Source organism: Pseudorca crassidens, chromosome 1 (genome assembly GCF_039906515.1).
Source record: "Pseudorca crassidens isolate mPseCra1 chromosome 1, mPseCra1.hap1, whole genome shotgun sequence".
NCBI lineage: Eukaryota > Metazoa > Chordata > Mammalia > Artiodactyla > Delphinidae > Pseudorca > Pseudorca crassidens.
In genome coordinates, this window is record NC_090296.1 from 136,175,996 (window position 1) to 136,199,919 (window position 23,924).

The window sequence follows — 23,924 nt, forward strand, 5'->3', positions numbered from 1 at the left end:
CCTGGGCTCTTATTAAAATGCAGATTCTGATTCAGGAGTTCTGGTATGGGACCTGAGAGGCTGCACTTTTCATAAGTTCCCCAGTGATGTTGAGGCTTCATATCCTTCATCACAGTTCAGGTCTCAAGAGTTCAGATTGATAGGAACATTACTGATAAGTAATGAAGTCGATAGGAAAAAGATACATCTTTCTTATTGGATTGGGTCCACAGTGACTAAATAAAATTAAAACTTGAATTATGTGCTCAGATATTTCAGATAAAACATCTTGTCAATCTGTGGTTGATTTTTCTTTCTAGTAGTACCAGATCATCTATCTGCTCATTCATTCATTCATTCATTTGACCTTATTAATTGACAATGTATCATGTGGGTAGCATTCAGCTATGTGCTAAGGTACAAAAGAAACAGACTGTAAAGGTCTCTGACTTCCAGACAATAAGTAAGGAAATGGAAGTTCAGTATTTCCAGATGTAGCAATTGCCACACAAGGGACAACTGCCAAAAGGTAGTGGTTTTTAGATGGTGGCTAAAGTCTCCCTAGAGTGCCAAGGACTGGCTTTATCCACTTTAGACTCCGTATTAGCAGCACAGCAGTCTACTGGCTAACACCAGTCACAGGCCCAGACTTGATCTGGCGAGGGAAGAGACTACCCAAGGTCATGGATCCTGGGAAGCAGGGTCCATTGGGGGCCATACCTGGAGACTGAGTGGCAGCCCCAGTATAAAATGGGCAAAAGGAAGAGCACAAAATTAAGTGCTGTAGAAGTTCAGAAAAGAACTGAATCAGTGTGAGCTAATTTTTAGGAAAAGGCTTCAGCCATAAGCTAGGGGAAAAAATATTCATTTACGATAGTTTTATATTTATTACTTCCATTATTAAAGTTACATAAACCTTTATGGAAATTAATTAGAAAATAATGAAAAACAAAAAAGTCATCTGTAAGCAAATTAATAAATGGATAACTATTTTAAATGGCCCTTTATCTTGATAAAAGCAACATAACATCAAAGAGTAAGATCTGAAACAGAAAAGCTAAAGGCCATACAGAAAATTGTATGTTAAGGGGAAAGGGGACCTCTTAAAAGCACACGATGACAATATATCAATGATCTAGGTAGGTTTTAAATAATGTGCTTCACGCTTACAGCAGGCCGCCAAAGGAATTCCTTAGCTTGTCACAAATCACCCACAATCCCACCAGACTTCACTCAACAGTCACATACAATAATGTGAAAATTCCTACCTCTGCATGCTTTGCAGCTATATGCCACAGCCTCAAAGAAAATACCAACTATTAGCGAAACAAGGCTGACTCAATTTTCTCTGAATTATATTTGTTTGGAAAGTAATCAATAAACCTTGTATAAAAGGAAAAATGACCTCTACATTTTAAAAGAAGAATGACAGCCTAAGGAGCCACTTTTCTCTCTCTGTGGTTAAACCTCAATAAGACAAAGAAAAAAATACAAGTGAATGTATCTTAGGCCTGTGTTCATAATAGTCAAACACCAATCATTCATCAAGCTTCGAATATTAAGAAATAATGACTTCACAGTGTGAAATACACAGAGCTGTTCATTTTCTCCTTTCTTTACGTTCGATGTATTTCTTTGCCTTCTCTTTCTATGGCTCTTCTGTCTTCAGCCACCTCGTGCTATATTCTGGGCAGTATTCCAGGCCTGATGTCCCTTGCTATCTTCTTTCTGGTTGTTGTCCTAAGAAAGTAATGGCATAGCATTATTAAAATATCATTACTTTCTATGGGGAAAAATAAGAGGAGGCTTTTATTTAATTTTCCACTAATGAGGTCACCTGGAGAGGTGCCCAAAGGATCTGTTTAAAATGATAGGAAAATATCCAGATCTTGGTGGGATGTGGCAACAAACGTTTGGGGTGTGCTGGGGGACTTCAGACTACCCTGTCATTCTTAACCAGGAACTTACCCCTACTGTCTTAATTCACATACTCAGCAGAGGTGCAGAAATCAGGGCAGAGGGATATAGAAGGGATATTTCTTCCCTGACCCAAAGCTGCCCAGCCTGAAACAGTTACAAGAAAGTTTGTTTTTAGGAAATTTCCAGTCCAATTATGCTCTCCCCAGAGACATGAATAGTTCAGATAGCATTCAGATAAGCATCCACAATTTTGGGAACTTCATAAAAAAACAGAACTAGCAACTTTTTGAGGCTTGGCCTTCCCTGACTAAAATAGCTCTTTCAGGGAGAGGCAGCCTCGCCTGGTGGTCCCAGGATCAAGGTTAGAATCAGGAGATTCCAAGTGTTTTGATTCCAGCTTCCTTTCTCACGTGATGGGTGGCTTGAGGAGTAAAAGGAGAGTTAATCTCTCGATTTGAGACAATTTTGCTTTCTTTTTGAATTGATTGATCAGGCTGATGAATGGAGCTAAAAGAGTAATTACTTTTCAGCTTGAAGAGGACACGTGGAATTCACAGGAAAGTCACCTGAGGTGGGCTCCGACTCTCCTGGCAGAATCCCCCTTGCATCATTCACCTGTACAATTATCTAAGATTCCAAAAGCAGTGGAGGTTTTGTTCTTCATGGCCTCTGGTCAGTTGCACTTTGACTTTGGGAGGGTATTTTTAGACAGATCAACATGGTGACCTAATATTGGCTGATGGACATGGCACATATATCAGGCAACTTTTGGCAGAGAAGACAATGATACTTTTGATGGGAAGAACCACAAGAGAGATCTACTTCCCAGAGACACAATGGAGATATAATATAATTTGAGGGCAAAACTCATGTATTGAGTCCTTCCTATTTCCTTTAATAGGTAACCTCCCATGCCTACATCAACTTTATGGGTAAGCATATAATGTTTGATGATCTAGGCTGCAAGTGAGAAAAATCCAAATCAACCTAGTTTAAACAGGAAATGGAATGTGCAACTAGAATATCCCCAGATACAGGAAGGAGAGGTTTGATCACAGGCTCATCTCCATTTCTTGGTGAATCTCTGTACTCTCGCCCCTCTGCCTGTTGGCTTTGTCCATAGGTCAGCTCCCCTAATGGTGGAAAAGAGACTGTGAAGTTTCAGAATCTGCATCTATACACAGTATATCCACTAAAAGAGAGGAATTCTTGTTCCATTTTCATTCAGTGACCTGGCTTCATTCAGATTGGATCAATATCCCATTCCTGAACCCATCATGGTGGCAAATGGACAAGATTAGGCTGACTGTCTTGGGCTAATTGAGACTTGAATGAGGCTGAAACTTAGTCAATCCCACCCTACTGATGGCTGCTACTGGTGGGGAAGAGGTACGATGAAAACTGGAGGAACCAACAGTGTCATTTACCATAGGAATGATCACCTTCTTTTCAAGGTAAATAAATTGTGTGTGTAGTTAAATGATTCATTGAAGATCGCAGTCAATCTGTGCGAAAGCCAAGGTCTTAATCAAGACCTAAGGTTGAATAATACCTAATATCTCTCCATGATAAAGTGATCTTTCAAAATGCAAACGTGCTCCCATTATTCCCACCTTCACCAACAGCTCCCATGATCTTCAGGAGAAAACCCAAATGCCCTGGCTTGACTTTCAACTACCTTTGTGCCCTGGTTTCTGTCTACCATCCCAAACTGATCTCATACCACATATTAAACAATTTGACATTCCCTGTGCACCTTTCTAGATTCCACTTCCATGCTTACCCATATGACACCCTCATACATTCCACTATTACTTTAATGTAGCATATGATCAATTTCTAATTGTTTGACAATTATCCATTTGTCCATAATATAGAATCACGATGGAAATCAAGGTCTTTGAAGTCAGCCAGGTTACGGTGTGAACGATAAACTCCCAGGCTGCCCAAAGGACTTGCTCAAACACTGGGCAAAAAGACAAAATGTACATTGTCCCAACCCACTTTGCCAACTCTTCTTCAGTATTTCTCCACTTACTCCACTTCTGTAATTTTCCACTAAATCTCTCACTTATTTCCTCCTTTTCACCTCCCCATAACCTTTTTAAGTTCTCTCTCTGTTGTCCCTTTAAAAATGTCAGTCACCTTTGTGTTAGTTGAACTAGTGCTCAGTTTATGCTGGATTCTCTCTCCCCTATTGCAGCAGTCTAAATAAAATCTGTCTTGCCACCTTTGGCAAGTGTCCAGGGCTGATTCTTTTTAACAAGTGTTAGACTCCCAGGTCTGCTACTTAGCAGTAAAGTGATCCTTAGAAAATCAGCTTCCCTAAGCCTTCATTTTGTCCACCCATAAAATGAGAATAATTGTGCTTACATCACAAGGATAAATACATTTAGAACAGGCTCTAGCACTTAGTAAGACCATAATAAATAAGCCCATAATAAATACTACCAATTATTACTATTCTATTTCCATGTTTAAGAAACTTCCAAGTCTGAAGGTCAGGGCTATGTTTTCACCTAGCTTCTCTCTTCGCTGCTGAGCTCCTGATCTGCCAAGATACCTAGAGTGTCTTCATGGTTTTCTGTAAATTGTATGTGTCCAAACCACACCCAAAAGTTTCTCCAAAATGTCCTCAAGGCTTTATTTCTTTGCTTGCTTATCTGTTGCTCTCCCAGACCTTTCTCTTTCAATGTTATGGCTGCTTCTTGGTGACTTTTGAATTTCACTGAAGAAGCCACAACTCTGATACAATCTTTGCCCTGAGGTTCTTTAATGCACTGAAAGGGTTCCAATAAAGATTTCATGCCCTTAATCTGACCTTTGCCTTGGCAGTCTTTAATCAGCTGAAAGGTTTACTTGGCATTTGTCCCTTGAAGTCTTGTTAATTCTATCTCCAGAAGCCATCCTATTTTCCAACCTCACAAGTTTTGGAATATCTGCAAACAACCTGTTTCTTTTCATTGCTGCCTGCAAACTGGAAATTTCTTTCTAGAGCTCATCTAATTCTTTTAATATCTTGCCAAATTCTGTTAACAGCAGCTAAGCATTCTGTTTTCCAACTTCTTCTCTTAGTGCAATACATGGAGTCCATCTTTCAAATAAACCAAAGTGGCAGTTTTCCCATATATTTTCCCTTTGCATAATGAATATCTTCCTATTTCTAACCTATGATATTCGTTTCCTCACCTCACTGCCCCGTTGCTAAACTAATGTCACCTACGCTTAGTTTATGTGATGATAGAACCTCATTTTCAGTACCAATTCCTATATTGATCAGAATAAGAAAGGCTGCCCATGGTAATCAACTCCAAATTTCCATAGCTTATCATATAGAAGATGATTTCTTGCTTTCTCAGAGTCCTTGACTCAGAGACTCATGCCGCTTACATTTGGTAGTCTACCTTCTAGAACACACATCTTTCTAGGTCTCTGTAGGAGGGAAGGAAAGATCATGAAGAACTCACACACTCACTTAAAAGCATCTAACTAGACGTGACACTGTTTATTTTTACTCAGCTTATTGACCAGATTCTAGTGGTCCCAACTGGACGTGAAGAGATTCTTGGGAACTGTAGGGAGCAAATGGAGTATCCATATGAGCAATTCTGCTTTGCCCCATCTCCCATTTTACCTCTTTCCCATTCTTCATGATTTGGAGTTGAGAGAGCATTCTTTTAACATACCTTTGTCTTTGGACTTCAAGAGAACAGGGTGGTATCAGAGATGAAAAACCCATGATTTATGAAAGAGGGAAAAATGGTGTCTTCACAATTCCAACCTGGCAGGGAAGAACAGCAGGAGAGATATTTTTCTAAGGGTAACATAAATATATTTAACTGGAGTGGGTTACTGTTCTTGAGTACTGAGTCGATGTCACCAGGGGAGGTTGTTTCAGGAGGGAGGGGGATTGTGTGTGGTTTCATTCATTTATTTGCTTTGTTTTTGCTTTTTATTTTTATTTATTTATTTTAACTAATACCTATCTGGGCCCGATCCTGGAAATCTAGCAATCTCAGGTGAGGCTCAAATTTCAATATTTCTCCAGGTAGTTTGGATGATCAGTATGAGTGAGGGACCACTGGACACAAGTCAACCGAGAATGTGTGAAGTTACCAATAGGGGACCCAGGATAAGGGATGAGGGTTTAAAAATGCTGTCAGGAAAGTAGCAAGATGTTTAAGGAGGCAGAGGATATAACACTTTGTCAGTGAGCAAGCCTAGTCATGAGAAGAAGGAAGATTTCCCTTCACCTGCAGTAGAAGAGAAGGTGGTAAAGAGAAGACATTGTGAAATTCACAGCCCCAGCAGCTTCAGATTCTCCATTTACTGTTCACTTACACAGTCAACATTTATCTATAGCTCCAGTCATCAACCAGGGACTCTGCTAAGGTGCCTCAGATACAGTGCTGGAGAAGGTAGCCATGGCCACTGCCCTCAGGACACTCCTATATGGTGGACATAGAGGTAAGAACACAGTGTGATGTGTGCAGTGATTTTGGAAGAACAGGGAAGGGGCCTGAGTGGATCAAAGGAAGCCTTCTGGGAGAAAGAAAATTCTTTCCAGAGCTTTACATGTGAAATAAGTATCACGGGCCACACTTTTGAATCTTTTCTGCGATAGGTGAGGTATGCAAAACAAACAAACAAACAAAAAAGCTGGACTTGGACCTCTTTGTGCACAAGGTGCTGGAAGGAACACACAGAGGGAAGCAGCACACCTGGAGGCAACACCCCAGTGTCAGATGTGGGACCTGAGCAGGTGACCCTCCTCGCCCCCCTTCCTCAGTTATACAATCACCCTTTTAACACCTGTTTACCTGGCTAGAGCAGCTGGACTCAGGTCTGGCTTAATGACCACTTCTTCCTTCCTCCTCCCACCATTCTTCACCTTCAAAATGAAAAGGAATACTAATACTGATAGAAATAGTAATAATGCTATCAATAGATAGCACTACTAATACTAATAGAGTAAGTTCCCTACATATGAACAAGTTCCATTCTGAGAGCAAGTTCATAAGTCCACTTTGTTTGCAAGACCAACAAAGTTAGCCTAGGTACCCAACTAATACCATTGGCTTATATGGTACCGTACTGTAATAGGTTTATAATACTTTTTGCACAAATAATACACAAAGAGCAAACAAACACAAAATAGGTTTATAATACTTTTCACACAAATAATACATAAAAAACAAACAAACACAAAAAATAAAACATTTTTAGTCTTACAGTACAGTACCTTGAAAAGTACAGTAGTACAGTACAAAAGCTGGCATACAGGGGCTGGCATCAAGTAAACAGGCAAGAAGAGTTACTGACTGGAGGAGGGAGAAGAGGTGGGAGATGGTAGAACTGAAGGGTCGTCAGCAATAGGAGACGGAGGGCAGGCTGCAATGTCACTCATGCCTGACGTTGATGGCACAGGTGCTGGTTCCTTGGTGGAACCAGATGCACCTTTGCATGTGTGAAAGTTCACAGCTTGAAGGTCTGTATGTAGGGGACTCACTGTAGTGTAAATTCATCATATTTATATAACAATCTACCATTTACCCTATACTCTCACAGTCATTATCATCTGAAGTTACCACTGCCTGTTCCCTCTTCTCCTTCGTTCCTCCTTTCCTCCCTCCTTCCTTCCATCCTTCTTTCCTGCTTTCCTTTCTTCCTTCCTTCCCTTAATGTCTTTTCCCACATAGCATTTTGACTGGAGTGAAGGGTACGTAAAATAATAGAGTAAATGAATTAAAATCAAAGAGATAAAATATACAGTGAAAAAGTGATACCAATAACAATATTGGCCATGATGCTCTTATTTATACTCTGGGCAGATTCAAGAGTTGGATTTTGGTTTTCTAGAAGCCAAAGTAAAAAGATACATATTTTCAGATCTATAGTTAATAGAATCCACGAAATTAATAATTACCAGTGCTTTGGAGATTTACAGCTAGTACTGGCACAAATTTCAGACCTGTATTTCCTCCTGGAGGGGGTCTCATAAATAAGACACTGTGCACTGGAGTGAAGAATGTTCAAGGCAACCTCCCAGCAACTTCCCCTGGCAAGAGCAATTCTGGGCTATTTCCTCCAAGATTCCTAGTGCAGGCTATGTTTAACAGAAATTCTTTTGGGGAGGAGAGAAAGATGGTGTGACTTGCCTACCAAGCCTTCCTTGATTTGGGTTGACCTATGGACAGATACAATTTAGAGCTTGGGGAGAGCTGGATAAGCCATGCATTCTGTAAGCATTCCTTGTGGGTTCTCCATAAGTGTCAAACAGCAATGAGCTCGAGATACTCCTGCCTAGTAGCTCACACAAAATTGTTTCTCAAATTTAGTGTCTCCACCTCAAAACCTTGGAATCTTTTCATTAGGAAACAAATTATGTTGAAGGGTCATGAGGTACTCCCTTTCTGTATCCTTACTCCCATTCTTCCCCATTGGCCTTGAGTCTTCCTGCAGGGAAAGCAACGAGTATCACCCTCCTCCCTTGCAACAAGGCTAAAGCTTTGCCTGGGAAATGAATCCAGGTTATTTTACACAGGATGGCGCCTCTGAACTCTGTCAACTCTTCTCTGTATATTGATTTGATGTCCTTGCAGTTTGGGTAGTTTAATGGTGTTTTTAAATAAACATTATTTTCTAATAGTATAAAGAAGAGGCCTCACTGAAATCAATTTGGGTTCAAGGAGGCCCTTTAGACCCCTACTGCTCAGTTAATCAGCTGATCATTGGCACGCAGATGGCAACTGTTCCTTTGCAGTGCAGCCTTTGGCATGGTTCTGGCTTATTGAACCAGTGCCACCTGGAAACATCCTCCATGCCTGAGGATGTTCTCAGAAGAGGAAGAAGCAACTTAAGCACAGATGTTTGGGTGGGAGGTGCTGCAAAGCACTCCTGGTGTCACAGTATCCATCATCACCCATAACCTTCCAGGTCTACAGATAACTTTCCCTGGCACAACCTATATTCAGTCCCTCAACCAGAAAATATATCCCCTGACAACCACTCCAGAGGGCTGTACAAGGAAGCTTTAGTCTTTGTCATCTTTGGGCAGTTCTAAAATAGCACCCTCTTGACCATCCTTTTTGTAACCATTATCTTCAGATGCTGTGGAAGCAGCAAATGCCAGACCACCATGGAACCCCATAGAGAATCCGACCCAGAGGAAGAACCCAGAGCTTGTGCCCTGAACCCAGACTGCCTAGGTTCTGTATAGTGAAGGACTCCACGAGCCAGTCACTTAGCCATTTTGTGCCTCAGCTTCCCAGTTTATCAAACAGAGGGTGGTAACTTTATAGGGCTGTTGAGAGGATTAAATGATTCCATACATATCACTGTTTAAAACAGTGCCTACCACAGTGTACACATGCTTTCTGTTTTTAAGAGCTGTGGTTTGAGCTGCTACAAAGGTTTATAGAGTATGCCAGAGACAACTTTGAGTAGCAGCTGGCTCTCCTTTCCCTTCCCTATGGATATCAAATTAGGGACAGTTCTAGGGAGGCTTAGACTTTCAAACTCAGTAAACAAATGGGAAATAATCATTTCCATTTTTTGTGCTAACCCCCTACCATATACTAAGTGCTTTACATATACAGTCACCTATAGCCTTCCTGGCTCCTTATGAAGTAGGTACTGTCCCATGTATTAATAAAGAGGAAGCTGCCTTTCTCTCGACGGAGTATGATTACCACCCAACACTTAATGACTTTAATATTCATCTCACCCAGGTAGGGTTACTAGTAAAATATTGGATGCCCAATTAAATTGGAATTTGGGATTAAAAAAAAGACATTTTAATACAAGTATATCCCAAGTATTGTGTGGGACATACTTATACTAACAAGGCATTCATTTGTTTACCTGAAATTCAATTTAATTGGATGTCCTGTACTACATCTGGGAACCTAACTACAGGGAACTAATTATCTTCTGGGTGCCAAGCACTGATATTAGCCCTTTATACAGTTTATAACATTGAAATCATTGGACATGAGGCAGATCATGGAAAAGGACAGCTATGGATCAACTTATATACCTCTTTGCCAGCTAGTCTGATCTTTCACCCAGTATTCTGATTGCCAGCATCACTTCTGGCATTAGAGAATTTTGTCATATCACAGCCCATCTTCCACATAATTAGCCTTCAACTGTGCTGGTAAGATTCTTCAATGATGAGCTATAGGCAGGGCTATTTTTTTAAAAATCACTAAAAATAATAACAAGCAGTTTGAAGGAAAGAGAAGAGCCTTGAATTTAGACAAACATAAGATTCAAGTTCAGAGTCTCCCACTGGTTGTCTCTGAGCATCAGTTTCATCATCTGTAAATTTCACATCCTCCCAAGGGTGCTGAGGGATTAAAGAGGAATGTCTGTATAAGCACCTGCCTCAGTGCAGCACAGGGTGAGTGCCCATCAAGGGTCTATTCCCTACTCTTTGTCTTTCCATTTTCTAGTAATAGGTAACAAGTGTGAAGATGTTAAATTCTTCACATAAGTCAATATCTCCAGAAAAAAAACTACTTAGATTATTTCCTATAGTGAGGGCCCCATCAATAAACAGAACTTGGGAAATTTTGTCAGGAACCATCCCAACTGGGCAGAAACTTCAACAGTGGGAGGAGAAAAGGGCAGTTCCCGGAGCAGGCTCACCTTTCATTTGGTGTGTTCATGGGAATTCTTCTCTGGAGTGGAGAAAGCAAGGGAAATTGGAAGAGGTTTTATTCTGGAGGTTTTATTCAGGTGTCTGAAGGAGAGTAGATATGAAAAATGCAACTTGAAGCCTCTTCCGAAGGAAATGCTGAAACTCAAACTACCTCCTTTTGAGATGGGAAAAGTGGGTATGCCAAGTTCTGGCCAAACGGGTTGCTCCAAGATTTCCCCTTTGTGTGTTATTTACAGAATTCATTGCTATACCAAAGGATGGCTTGGTGATGAAATTTGCATGAAAATAGCAAGTAATCCTAGTGGTCCTCCAACCAAACCCTCTGGTGGAGCCACGCTGCTAGGACAGCCATGCTGTGCAAGCAGGAAGAAAGCTCTGGTTAAGCCCAAGTTTGTTTATCCAGAGCCTGTCTGTATGATGTACCCCCTTCAGCAGAGCCAACCTCGCTTTCTAAGGCCAGATGCACTACTGCACACATATCAGCTGGTGCCCTCTTTTTTCGAGGGGCAGCATGAAGGAAATGAATATGAACTTCAGTTTAACTTCCCCCTACAACAGCTGCATAGGCTAAAATTCATTTCTCTACCTCAGCCAGGCTTTGCAGCATCTCCAGCATTATATGAAATTTGCTTGTGAAATAAAGACAAACACAGTCTTGACAGAAATGGTATAAATAATCAATCCTTCATATATTTATATAGAAGTCAGGTGCAGCTCATGGATGATTGCTTTGTACTTTATTTCTTTACTTTTCCAAGCAATTCAGATAGATGTAGTGGGGCAGTTTGGGAATGTCCCCTCACAGATACCTTGAAAAATAATCAACTCTCAATTAGGTCTGGTTAATGTGGAAGGAAAACAGAATGGAAATCTAAGAAGAATCGTTTTCAGAGTAAGTAACAATTGGCATTTTCTCATCCTCATTTGATCAATTTCCCAAGCATCATAATGTGTGTGTATCACATGACAGCTTCACCACTGAAAGTCTTGTAAGAGGAACTGGAAGCTGGAAACGTATTATGAGATAAGCTTCTTGGGGAGGTTTTCAGCCTCCGTGTGCAATCCCCAGACACCAAAATCACTTGGAACCCATTCAAAAAATTTTAACAACATGTGAGGAATGCCAAGTTCCAGAGAGAACGGTGTACATCCCATGCTTGTTGAATACACATCTTCACAGCAATATGGTATTCCACTTATTAATTCTGTTTGCCACAGATGGCTTCATTATGTGTATTTAATTTTAGTGCTTAAGTAAACATACATTAACGGTGTGTGAGGAATACTCAAGATATCCTTAAGCAAAAAACAGAGACTGTATAATGGTGTAGGAGATTTACTCCCTGCTGGGAGTAAATTTAAATTTAAACCGGTTTGCGGGGAATCTCTTCAAAGGCCTTGAGTGTGTGTGTCTCCTTATTTGTGATGAAGTGGAGAGTTTGAGGGGGAAGTAAGATACTAATCAATGAGGCCATAATTTACAACAGCAGTTACAGGGATCCTATTTTTTGCACAATAATTGCCACATGTTGACTGTACAGATGTCCGAACACATGGGAGCACTTCTCTTTCTGAAGACAAATGAAGATTTTCACTTTGTTTGGTAAATGTGTCAAGCTTTATCACTTAGTCATGTGCCATACATTAGGGTGTTTATAAAATTTGGCTTTCTGCACTCTGATTATGTCGTTTTATGATTTCAACAACATGGCAGTGATGAAATCAATATCTTATGGATTCAAGTGTGTCTCAAGTCTCAGGGTAGAGTTTGGGCAGTGCTTCAGAGGTTAAACACAGGAGAGCAAGAAATCCCATCTATGGACATGACGGCCAGAAGAACATGCCAGTGTTCTTGCCTTCTGTGTTCAGGAAAACAGGGACCAGGTAAAATAATCTTGTCCAATAAGCTTGGAATAAATGAGGCCCTGGCCCATCGGATGTCCCAGATTTTTATTGTAGATCGAGACAAAATGCAGCTTCCAAATGCGACAGAATTAAACAGAACATAACTTCCTCTTGTGAGATGCACAGATGAAGAGATCGGTTCTGAGGAGACAGTGAACACTAGCCAAAGATGAGCTCAGAAATAGGATAAAATCTAAGGACAAAATAAATCAAAGGGCAAAATAAAACATTTCAGAAACACACAAATCTTGCCCCTGTTTCAATGTCAAGCCAATGCTCATCCAGGTGGAATAGAACCCATTGTGTTTGAGATGACTTCCTTCTGAGCCAGAAACTAAACTTAATCTGAGTTTCAACGGCTTCTCCAAAATATGTTCAATTCACAAATACGGTGCTTTTAAAAAGAATTAAAATACCATCATTGGTTATGAAGATGTTGACTTATATTAATATTTAGGAAAACTCAAAATAGCCAGAGTAATAGCAGGCTTTCTGCTCTCTCAGCCACTCAAGGAAGGGCAGGGTTCATGGAAATGAGAATGTTCTGAAAATTGCTCTGGATCTTGGATACTTTCATTATCTGCCTTGTCCCAGAAGCATTTAGTTTCATAGAAATTGAATACAATTTTTGTTTAACTTATGGGAAGGAAGTAAAATTCTGTAGAATGGAGAAAAGAATGCTTTCCTGTATTTCATAAGTTTTCAGTATGAATATCTTTTTCTTCAACCAGATGAAAATCCACAAAGGCAGAGGAATCCTTTTGATTTTCTTATATCCCCTTATAATAGTGATAGGCATACAGTTGATACTCTTTGATTATCTATTGGTGGAATAAGTATATCGATTTTGTTAAGCACCGTAGGTGCATTATTTAAGACAGTACCTAGAACGATGTAGGAACACAATATGTTTTTTGAGTGGCTGAATAGCTGAGCTCAGTCCAGGGCAAAGAGTTGTGGCACATTGGAAACTCTGGTGATGGAGGCATATGAGCACTTGTGAGCATACCCCCAGAAACATCTAGGCTCTTGCCCAAAGGCACTTTATTACTAGACCAGAATTTTCTTTAGGTGGCAAAATATGTAGCATCTGATGGCTCCCCGGCTCTAGTTGTTCTCAGTTCAAGGTGATGGTTCAGTCCCTGACACTCAGTTTACCTTAAGTAATCAGTCTACTGAGCACTACTGTTAATGGCAAATAGAAAGTATTTGTGGGAGTTGCAGAAAGTTTGCACCATCCTCCAGAACCCATTCTTTTTTTTTTTTTTTTTTTGCGGTACGCGGGCCTCTCACTGTTATGGCCTCTTCCGTTGCGGAGCACAGGCTCCGGACGCGCAGGCCGGCAGGCCCAGCCACTCCGCGGCATGTGGGATCTTCGCGGACCGGGGCACGAACCCGTGTCCCCTGCAGCGGCAGTCGGACTCTCAACCACTGCGCCACCGGGGAAGCCGCGGATCCTGTTTTTGAAGAGCCGGTTTTACCCTATCAATGTCTCTCTCGCTCGGTAATAATTACCTGGAAAATGCTACCCAATAGCATGGGCACCTTGGTAAGCCTCTGCAAAACTTCAGAAACATTCTTATAAGTTTATGCTTACTGGAAGGTTGATAAGTGGTTCTGGCTTTAGAAAACAGCATTTCCCATTACCTTATAAAAAAGTCAATTTGGAGAAATGGAATTCAAAAACCAAACCAAAAGAATAAGATACAAAGAATGGCTGCATGCTGGAGCATTGTTTAATGCAATGAGGAAAGGATTTTAGGACAATTAACAGTAATGGATTATTCTTAAATATTTGAAAAATGTGTCATTACTGCTAAAGAGAAATTTAATTTTCTTATATATGCACCCCCATGATGTCAAATGAAATATCTTAAGGGTGGTGTAGGTAGCAATCAGTAATTTCCAGGGAAAGAGTCCCAAAAGAAAATAAAAACAATTTCACTAAAATACATTTCAAATAGTGTACGGTAGAAATGGCTGGAACTGAAATGAAAAGACTTTTTAAAATGTATATTCATTTTTTTACCCCCATCCTACATCTATTCTCTATATAGAGAATTTATTTTTTCAAAAGCCGCATACTCAAATACTCAAACAGATAGGCAAAGGCTGCCTTGAGGAGGGCTTGAAGAAAACACCTGCCCTTCTTTCCTGTGGTTCTTCCACAATTTATGGGTGTCTCAGATGATAACAGGGAATTCTTGTTTGGGAGACATAAGTACTCTTGTTCTAAGGTAGTTGCAGGAGTTTTCTGTAGACTCTACTACCACTGCAGAACCCTAGGGAGGATGATGAGACCCCCTGATGTTGGAGAAAAAACAATGATTTATTCTGTTGGATTTTTCTAATCAGAGGCATTCTTTATGAAAGTTTTGAGGAAGGAAGGTTGGTGGAGACAAAGAATTCAGAACTTCCTGTGAATATATATAAGAATAATAAATATTTCTTAGACAAGTATCATATGATATTACTTATACGTGAAATCTAAAAAAAATGACACAAACTTATTTACAAAACAGAAATAGACTATATAGACATAGAAAACAAACTTATGGTTACCAAAGTGGAAAGGGGGAGGAGGAATAAATTAGGGGTTTGGGATTAACAGATATACACACTACTATATATAAAATAGATAACCAACAAGGACCTACTGTATAGCACAGGGAACTATACTCAGTATCTTGTAATAATCTATAATGGAAAAAAATATATATATATGTAATATATAACTGAATCACTTTACTGTATACCTGAAACTAACACAACATTGTAAATCAAGTATACTTAAATTAAAAAAAAAAGAATAATAAATATTTCTTCTTTGTGAACTAAACAGACATCACAAACAAATGAATACATAAACTGTTAAACAACGAAAACCCACTGCCATCCTAACCTTGTCCGTCTAGATACTAGCAGTTTTTCCTGTTAGTGTCTATCATACCAATTCAAGAGATTTATGTGGATCTTATTATGAAACAGTTATATAAGTTGTCCTACCTAAGAGTTTTATCAACCGAGAGGTTCGACTTTTATACTTCAGCATATGCATGGTTCTCACACTGAGACTTTGCTGCAAAGAACTAAAACGCTTGCATTATATTTTTTGCACAATTTGCTTTTTGGTTTCTTAAATTCGGGATAGCCATATAAAATCTCCGTGGAAGCCATAAAGATGTCCCTTTTGGAAGTTGCACCTTTGTGCCTACAGTTGGGGGTGGAGTGTGTATGGTGCAAAGAGCCATCGCTATCTTTTATCAGACAAAGAATGTAAAAAGGTCCAGGAAACATCCCAACACAAAAGCCTGAACTCTCTGACCTCTGGGGCCTGAGGCCTAGACAATCATCCAAGGCTGGATTTTTTCCTGAGAACTGCTGCCAGGCAGATCTGAGAGAGGACAGATATTACATCTTTTAGAAGCAAAGTCTGAGGTCTGAGGATCTAACGGGTTCTAGCTGTACAAAGAGCAGGGTTCAGAGCTCATTGTCAAGGTAGCTGAATAAAGGAAGAGAATCAGCAGTCCAGATCTTAATTCTTTAAAATTTAAAAGCTAATTTTGTGTCTTTTAGTCAATTTCCTGCACAGGAAGGATTTATTAACTGCCTTCTGGTATTAAATGGAGTACTAATGGGTAAGTACAACAATTCAACAGGTGCCAAGGAGATCTATGGAGGCATTATATCAATTTTAATCGTAATGTCCTACAAATACATTTGTACACTGATAGCTGCTTCTCCCCAATCCTCTCCCTCCCACTGAATTTATTTTGGGAATCTATCTCACTCCAAACAAATGGCTGTTATATCATTCTAGAGAACAGAATGCTATAGGATCTTATTTATGAATTCCTTCTATGGAAATGTTATTGCACAGTTTAAGTAACTTGAAGTAGCTGAAGACAATTGTTCAGCATTTAAAAAAATAAGGGTGACCAATGCAATTGAGGGTTTGAATCAGGCTTAGGGAGAAATTCGCTGATCCAGAGCCCAAGATTACCATGCTACACCATGAGTATTTATATAAAATGCACTACAAAATCTTAAAAGAAATGACTTCTCTACAGCAAAAAGATGAATGTTCACTGTTTTACAGACTGCATTCTATTTTTGTTCTTCATCTTTTTGGGTAGAAATTTAGCTGGATTCAGGTGTCAATAAGAACCAAACACATAAAGCCACAAGTTTCATATAAGTTGATGAAAACACGAAGGCCAACAATTAGTGCCACGCTCAATAAACTTGTTTAGATTAAGGTGTTCTCTTACATGGATCAGATGGCACTTAGAAGAAAAAAAGAGAGATTTTCTTTAAGAGTGAATTATTTTTTATACCACACAGCAAGGCTATTTATTATTTCTGCAAAAGGTGTTGCTTTACTGCTGTCCCCACCCTGTACCCCACTCTTGGTCATTTTCCTGTACAAGCCATATAACCCCATCTCCTCCTTCCTAATGGAAAGAAGGATGATCTCAGATGGGAATCACTGGACCTTTGAGTAATCCTATTTTCTTAGAGATTTAGGATGGGAGGAAGTGGATAAGACTTTTATTTGTTTTGGTTGTTCTCCCCAAATTTCTTTAAATGTTAGGATTTACCTCAACTTCCCCTTTTGAACAGTGAACCTTTATTCTTTATTTTAATGAACAAGAAAAATAGCACTGATGATGGAGACTTCATCATTAGGTGAACCTGGAATCTTAAGAACGAGCAGAGAAGAACCTGGGGAAACAGAGGGTCATGGAATTTTTAAATTACGGAAATATTAGGAGTTTGAAAAATAAAGAAATAAAGGCCTATTTTGATTAATGGTCACACCTCCTCTACCAGACCACTATGTAGAGACAGAAATTCACGATGTGGGGAGGACAGAAATGTGGAACAGTTTTTAGGCCACACTGTGCATCCCTGAAGACTTAAAGACTCATTTAAAATTTTTCCTCAAACAAGCATGCTGTATGATCACAGACACTGAAGATGGAAAGCACTTAAAAACATCTTTCATGGCTATGCACACCAGCTCACCGGAAATTACACACAATTTTGCTTGGACCCATTTAGATAGAGTGCAATGATCTCAGTAAACATTCTATTACCTACATCCCTTTTCTCAAATATAGCATCCGCGGATCTTTAATGGTCTTATGTTTGGAGATACCAGTCTAAGCATGAGGTTTTAACTACTGAGAGAAAATTTCTCCTTGTTCTATAATATAGTAGACCAAAATTCTAGAGCTCAAGGTTCTGGAATTAATATTAGTATGAAGGGCTTCTAATTTGTACTAAAGATGTGAAGCACTAATCGGAATTATAAATCTGCCTTATTGACTCAAACTGTACTTTTTTTTTTTTTTTTTTTTTGTGGTATGCGGGCCTCTCACTGTTGTGGCCTCTCCTGTTGTGGAGCACAGGCTCCAGATGCGCAGGCTCAGCGGCCATGGCTCACGGACCTAGCCGCTCCGCGGCATGTGGGATCTTCCCGAACCGGGGCACGAACCTGTGTCAACTGCATTGGCAGGTGGACTCTCAACAACTGCGCCACCAGGGAAGCCCTAAAACTGTACTTTTTTAAAGGAATATTTTGCCTGTGATATCCTCCATAATAATATTTTTGGTGTAAATTTGTAAAATAATATTTAAGTAGATTCATTAAAACCATATCTAACATCAAAATACTGACTGTGGATTGTTCATTTCCCACCTAAGAAAAGCTAAGTTCCAAACCCTAAAATGCTAAAAACCAAACCAAACCAAACAAAAAATATGCCCCAAAACAAGCACACGCACACACAAAAAAGTTAGTCCTCAGTTAGAAAACTTTAAAACTTTTTTTCAAATTTCTAACTAACCAAAGTGAAGAATAGCAAGCTTACAATGGTAATAAATTCAACCAAGTGGGAGGAATTTGAGAAGTAATAGCAGTAGAGTATAAATTACATGCAAGCACACAGACATTGCCACACAGATGTAAATAATCTTGCTTCAAATGGACCATGAAGTTTAAATTACTTTCCACACCAACAATATAAGGCCAAGAAACAACAACAACAACAACAACAACCCCCCCACCACTAACCTTGGTAAAATAATACCATGACCCTCTAAAGAAAAACACAAAAGAAGTGTAGCTGATAATTTAATGGTTGCCCTGGGTTTTCATAAACATGTCACTTGCACCATTAAGAATATCATTTGCTTCTATTTTCCCAGTGCTCAGAAACAAGAGAAGAGTCGATTTTTGGCTGTTCACCTGCATATGTCTCAAATTGTCATCCGTAGGATATAAAATTGTTGTAAGACTTTTACAGTGAGGGCATTAAAATATCAGTGTGTAGCACCCAGTGAAGGCCTTACTATTTTTTTGAATTTTGATCAAAAGAGGTAATCAAAACTTTTTACACGTATTGAACTTTCACAGTATGTAGGTACTCATTTCCATAAAAGAGTAAAAAATTACATTAAAATATTTTTTTAGTTACAAAGGCAATATATAACGATATGAGGAAAATAGAAAATAAAAAAGCTAAAGAAAGAAGAGAGAAAAGCATTCAGCATATAACTTTGTTTCTCATATCAATTTGTGTGTGTGGGGTTGATCTCCTTATACACACATATACTCAAAAACATGTAATCAAGTTGTTCATATTGTTTTGCAACCAGATCTTTAAATTCACATTATAACACGGGTAACTTTTCATGCCATTTAAGATACTTTTTCAATAGTATTTTTTATGTTTGGAAATAGTTCATTATGTGAGTCTATATTGTCTTCAAATAATCTAATATTTCTATAAATCTAAGTTGTTTTCAAACTTTAGTATCATATATATTATTGCAGTTTTTGTCCTTGAATTTATTTTTTAGTGGATATCCCTAATTTTTCCCCATATAAGAAATTCCCCAAAGTGAAATATCTAGATTCAAGACTATTGTCCTCCAGAAGGTCTGTATCTCTTTCTATCACCACACACAACTTACCACTCACTACACTAGTTAATGCCAATCTCAAAAGTGAAAAGTGTAGCAAATTATTGTAATTCACATTTTTTTAACCTGCAAAATTGTATCTACACTGGTAAATGTACTGGCCAATTTTCTATCAAGGTGCTAGCCATCTTATTGATTGTAAGATCATTTCATTTATAAAGGATGTTTATCTTTTGTTGAGTCAAATATTTTGAATATTATACTCAGGTTTGTATTTGCTTTATGTTTGCTTATGGTGATCTTTTAATGCAAAACTTTTTTTTCTGATGTAATAATATCTATCAATCATTATTCCTTTGGTGTCCTGCTCAGAAAGCCCTTTCCCTTGCAGTAATCATAACTGAACCATTTATTGAAGGCTTACATTGTTAACTGAATGAAAATAATTATTCATTTGTTTCTTCTTTACTTTTTCTTCTCTTCATTTAAATTTTAATATATCTGGGATTTATTTTGGTAAATGATATAAAAGAGGAATCTAACTTTATTTTTTGCCCAATGATAGTCCCTCAGTCCAAAAGGATTTACTGAATAATTTAATCTTTCTCATTTGACTTGAAATTCCACCTTTTTCATGTGTATTTTAACAGCCACATGCAAAACAATCAAGTGTCATACATCAAATTCTTCTGTGACTGTAGAAGATATCACTATTAATTTCACCTTTTAAAAATGTAAGTGCATGCTTGTTACTTCTGTGAATTGTATGGTCCCTAGAGAAATTCCATGATATCAATTAGAAAGTTCAATTTTCTTTTATAAACTTAAAGTGGCATCCTCAACTCTCATATAAAATAATGCTGACTAGTATTTTTACTATAAAAATTATAAGTAGAATCAATGGCATAAACTTTCTTCTAGTCATTCCAGGGAGACTCTACCCAGTGAAAATATTGTATGTTTATGTTTCATATCAAGGTATTAAAAAAGCCATAGTACAAATACTACCAGCTTGAATGCAATTTAGAGACCTTATTTTATGTGTGTGAAAATACCGAAATACTTTATCTCAGATGAAGAATTAGCGTTCCTGTCAGGAAAAATTTAAATTAAGACTTCTTGGTTTACAACTTGGCAAAATCTCATCTGAAATCCATTTTTTGAAGCTCTATAAATCAAAGGAGCTTAGCAGAGCACAGTTTTGTTGTTGTAGTTGTATGTGAAAATATTTAGATCTGGACTGGCAGTGTTTCCCAATAGTGCCAAGTAAAAGCAATCATTTATATATTAAGTTCTGAAAAAAAATCAAGGAATATAAATGCAGGGGGAAAAAAAAGAACCTGACTTGCTATTTTTTCCATAAGGGTATGAATGCTAAAAATAAATGATGGGCAGAATCTCTAGAACATAATCGATTACTCTTTTTTAAAAATATAAATATTAAGACAGTGGAAAAAATTTGGTTGAAAACAAATTTAGCTGAGGAAAATATTTAGAATTTTCCTTTTACCACCTTTCTTTTCTAGACAGTAATCATCTATGTTTATTTGGGGGGAGAATAGGGGTTGGTTTTTTGTTTGTTTGTTTACTTAGATAAGAACTGTCTCTAGATATAAGCCTGGTTATATCTGATGTTTTCTGCCCAAGTGTCCTTTTGAAGAGGAGAACAAGAGTAGGCACACGCTTTGGGTGGATGATTACGAGATAACTTTCACATCTGTTTTATCACCAATGGAAAAGCAAAGCTTTCATTTTCCCATTCCCTATTGAATGCAAAGCGGGTTCTGTCATATCAAATTAGAACCACATTAATTTGTGCTATAGTCTAATAAAACCTCTTGGTAAAAGAATTCATGTAATATACTTTCTCAGAAGCCGCATAAGAGGTAAAAAGCAAAAACTGGACCTGCCCACTTGCATTCCTTACCCCAGCTTTTCCCCTTAGAATCTATGATGTGGGGAAGTTATTTAATCTCCCTGAGCCTCAGTTTCCACATCTATAAAAGGAGAATTTAAAATTTTTTTTAAAGATGCCTATTGATAAGGCTGTTGTGAGACTTGAATGTATAAAAGCCTTTGTAACTGAGCCTGGCACCCCCTAGGTGCTAGAAGAGGTAGAATCATTACATTTTAAAACTATACATTCTAATGGTTTTAAGGTTGGCTTTTTTAGTCCTTTGCAGTTTTGAAATTGTCAGCAACACTGTAACCAGATTTTGCTGTTTGATTGGAACAGAAAATAAAAGAGCTTTAAGAAAATGACAGAAGATAAGAAGCCAACCAAAGCCAGAGAGTCATCATGCTCTAGGGTAACTGAAATCAAGTCCTGAATGTGACTTTATGGGTAACAGAAAAATGGAAAATTTTTATATTTTTTTCTTTTCTTAAAATAATACTAAGGAAAAATAAAGCAACCAGGCCATACTTTATTCTTATTTAACCAAAAGATTAGCACAGTGGGTTGCTGGTTTTCTTCTACTTTTTTTTTTTTTTTTTTTAATTTTCCATTAAGCAAGTTCTTTTAAAACAAATTTGAACTTTTCCCATCCCAGTGATTCCCACGGACAGTTGGCAAAGAATCTTGGATTACTTGCAAAACTGGGATTTTTTCCAGACATGAGTAACTTGTTAAAAAGGCACTATTTCCTTAATACTAACAGTAAATAGAGTTCACATCCACATAAATCCTCAGTGGCCCATTGGGGAAAGTTTGTGTGTGTGTGTGTGTATGGAATCTTTTTTTATTCATAAAACTCTTGGCTCTCAGCATGTCTGTTTATATTCCACTTCTTAAAAATAAATACTCACGTTTATGCCAGTTGAGGTTAAAAGGTATCCTTTTTCCAGTTTCCTGCTGTGTGCCAATGATTTTATGATGGATACATTCAGGATACGGGGCTAGAATTCCTGAAGAGTGTTTCTCTTCTATTTATTCTAATTTACACACACACACAAAAATAGGATAAAACCTAATCACCATGTAATTAAAATACATGTTTCCATGAAATTTAATTTTATTGCAAAAGCTCAAATAAATATTTTCAAGACTTACAAGGAAAATTAAATGTTGAATTCTAAATTCAAATAGCAAAGTTGGTTTCCTTTTGTGCACCAGGATGGTGTAAGTTACTGTGGTAATCTTTAGCAGTTACTACTCTGGGTATAAATTATCTCTTATTTATCAGTGGGCAATAATTATAGTACTCTTCCCATTTACAAGATTTTTTGAAGGATATGTACCTTAAAGTTATCCTTTATTAAGATTTGTTTTGTAGATGTTTTTCATGAGACTGGCAGCCATTCAGTGAGATTCTACAAGGCCACACAGTGACACAGCAGTGGGCCAGGGACTAAAACATATGAAGGGCATTTCTCTCCTCCCTCCTTTCACAGTGATGTGTGCATACCAGAATTCTCTCTGATTCTCTTTATCTGGGTGACAAACTCCCCCTGTCTTTGCAATGCTGGACTGGGTATATTTTGATAATAGGCAGTCCCATGAGATATCTTGCATTTCCTGCTTCCGGTCAGATGTTCCACAAGAATAACTTCTCTACATATGTTTTTGCATTTTTGATCACAATCCCAGCTGGAATCAGGAAGTTTGGAGGCAGCATGGAAATGGAAAATAATTGAAAGTCACAGCAGCACTTTTTTGACTTTCAAAAATATTTAATTTTCTGGCATTCCTGAAGGGGGAAAAAAAAAACAAACCTGTATAATCTATTATCTACTTAAATGTATGCTACCATCTCAGTTCTTGATTGAAGATACATTTCTATTTAAAAGAATAAGCGAACAGTTATAAGGGGATAGGAGATTTCCCAAGGTCAGACAGTCGGTCACAGGGAGTTACAGGGCTGGAACTTTTAAAATTGTTAATTGAAGGCTTAATTGAAGCAATATTAGTCATTATCACTAGATACTTCTCATGCCGATAAAACACATACCATCATATAACTTCTCTAATGAATGTATTTAAATAAATTAAATAGAGAAATAGAACAGAAATAAATAGTCTTCTCAAAAGGCTTAAAGATGAATTCTAAACAAGGTTTTGCTATGTCATTCTATAAAACTGTCCTCTGAGCTTCATTTTACTTCTCTGCCAAATGGTATCATAACTTTGCACAGCATGTCTATTAGAATTAATTTAAAATGTGGATCAAGTGCTTAGATGGTGTGTGGCCTCTAAAATTGGCTAAAAAATATAAACCCCTTTGCTGATCCTCTTCCTTTTTTCTGTCCTCCTTTCAGAATGTAAACCCGACAGTCCTTAACAAGATGGGCTCTTCAGAGACACAACTGCATCCTTGGGTCATGCCCTTCACCTAGGCTAGAATCTATTCTATTGGCCAGTAAGATTCAGACTGAAACAGAAATAGGCAAAATGCCAGTTTTACTGTTAATTTGTACTACCACTATTTATATCACTAACATTTTATTAAATTTAAACAAACTGCTTAAGTAAAATAAACAGTAATCCATATATTTACTCCTAAAATTCTGAACAATTCTCCAGCTA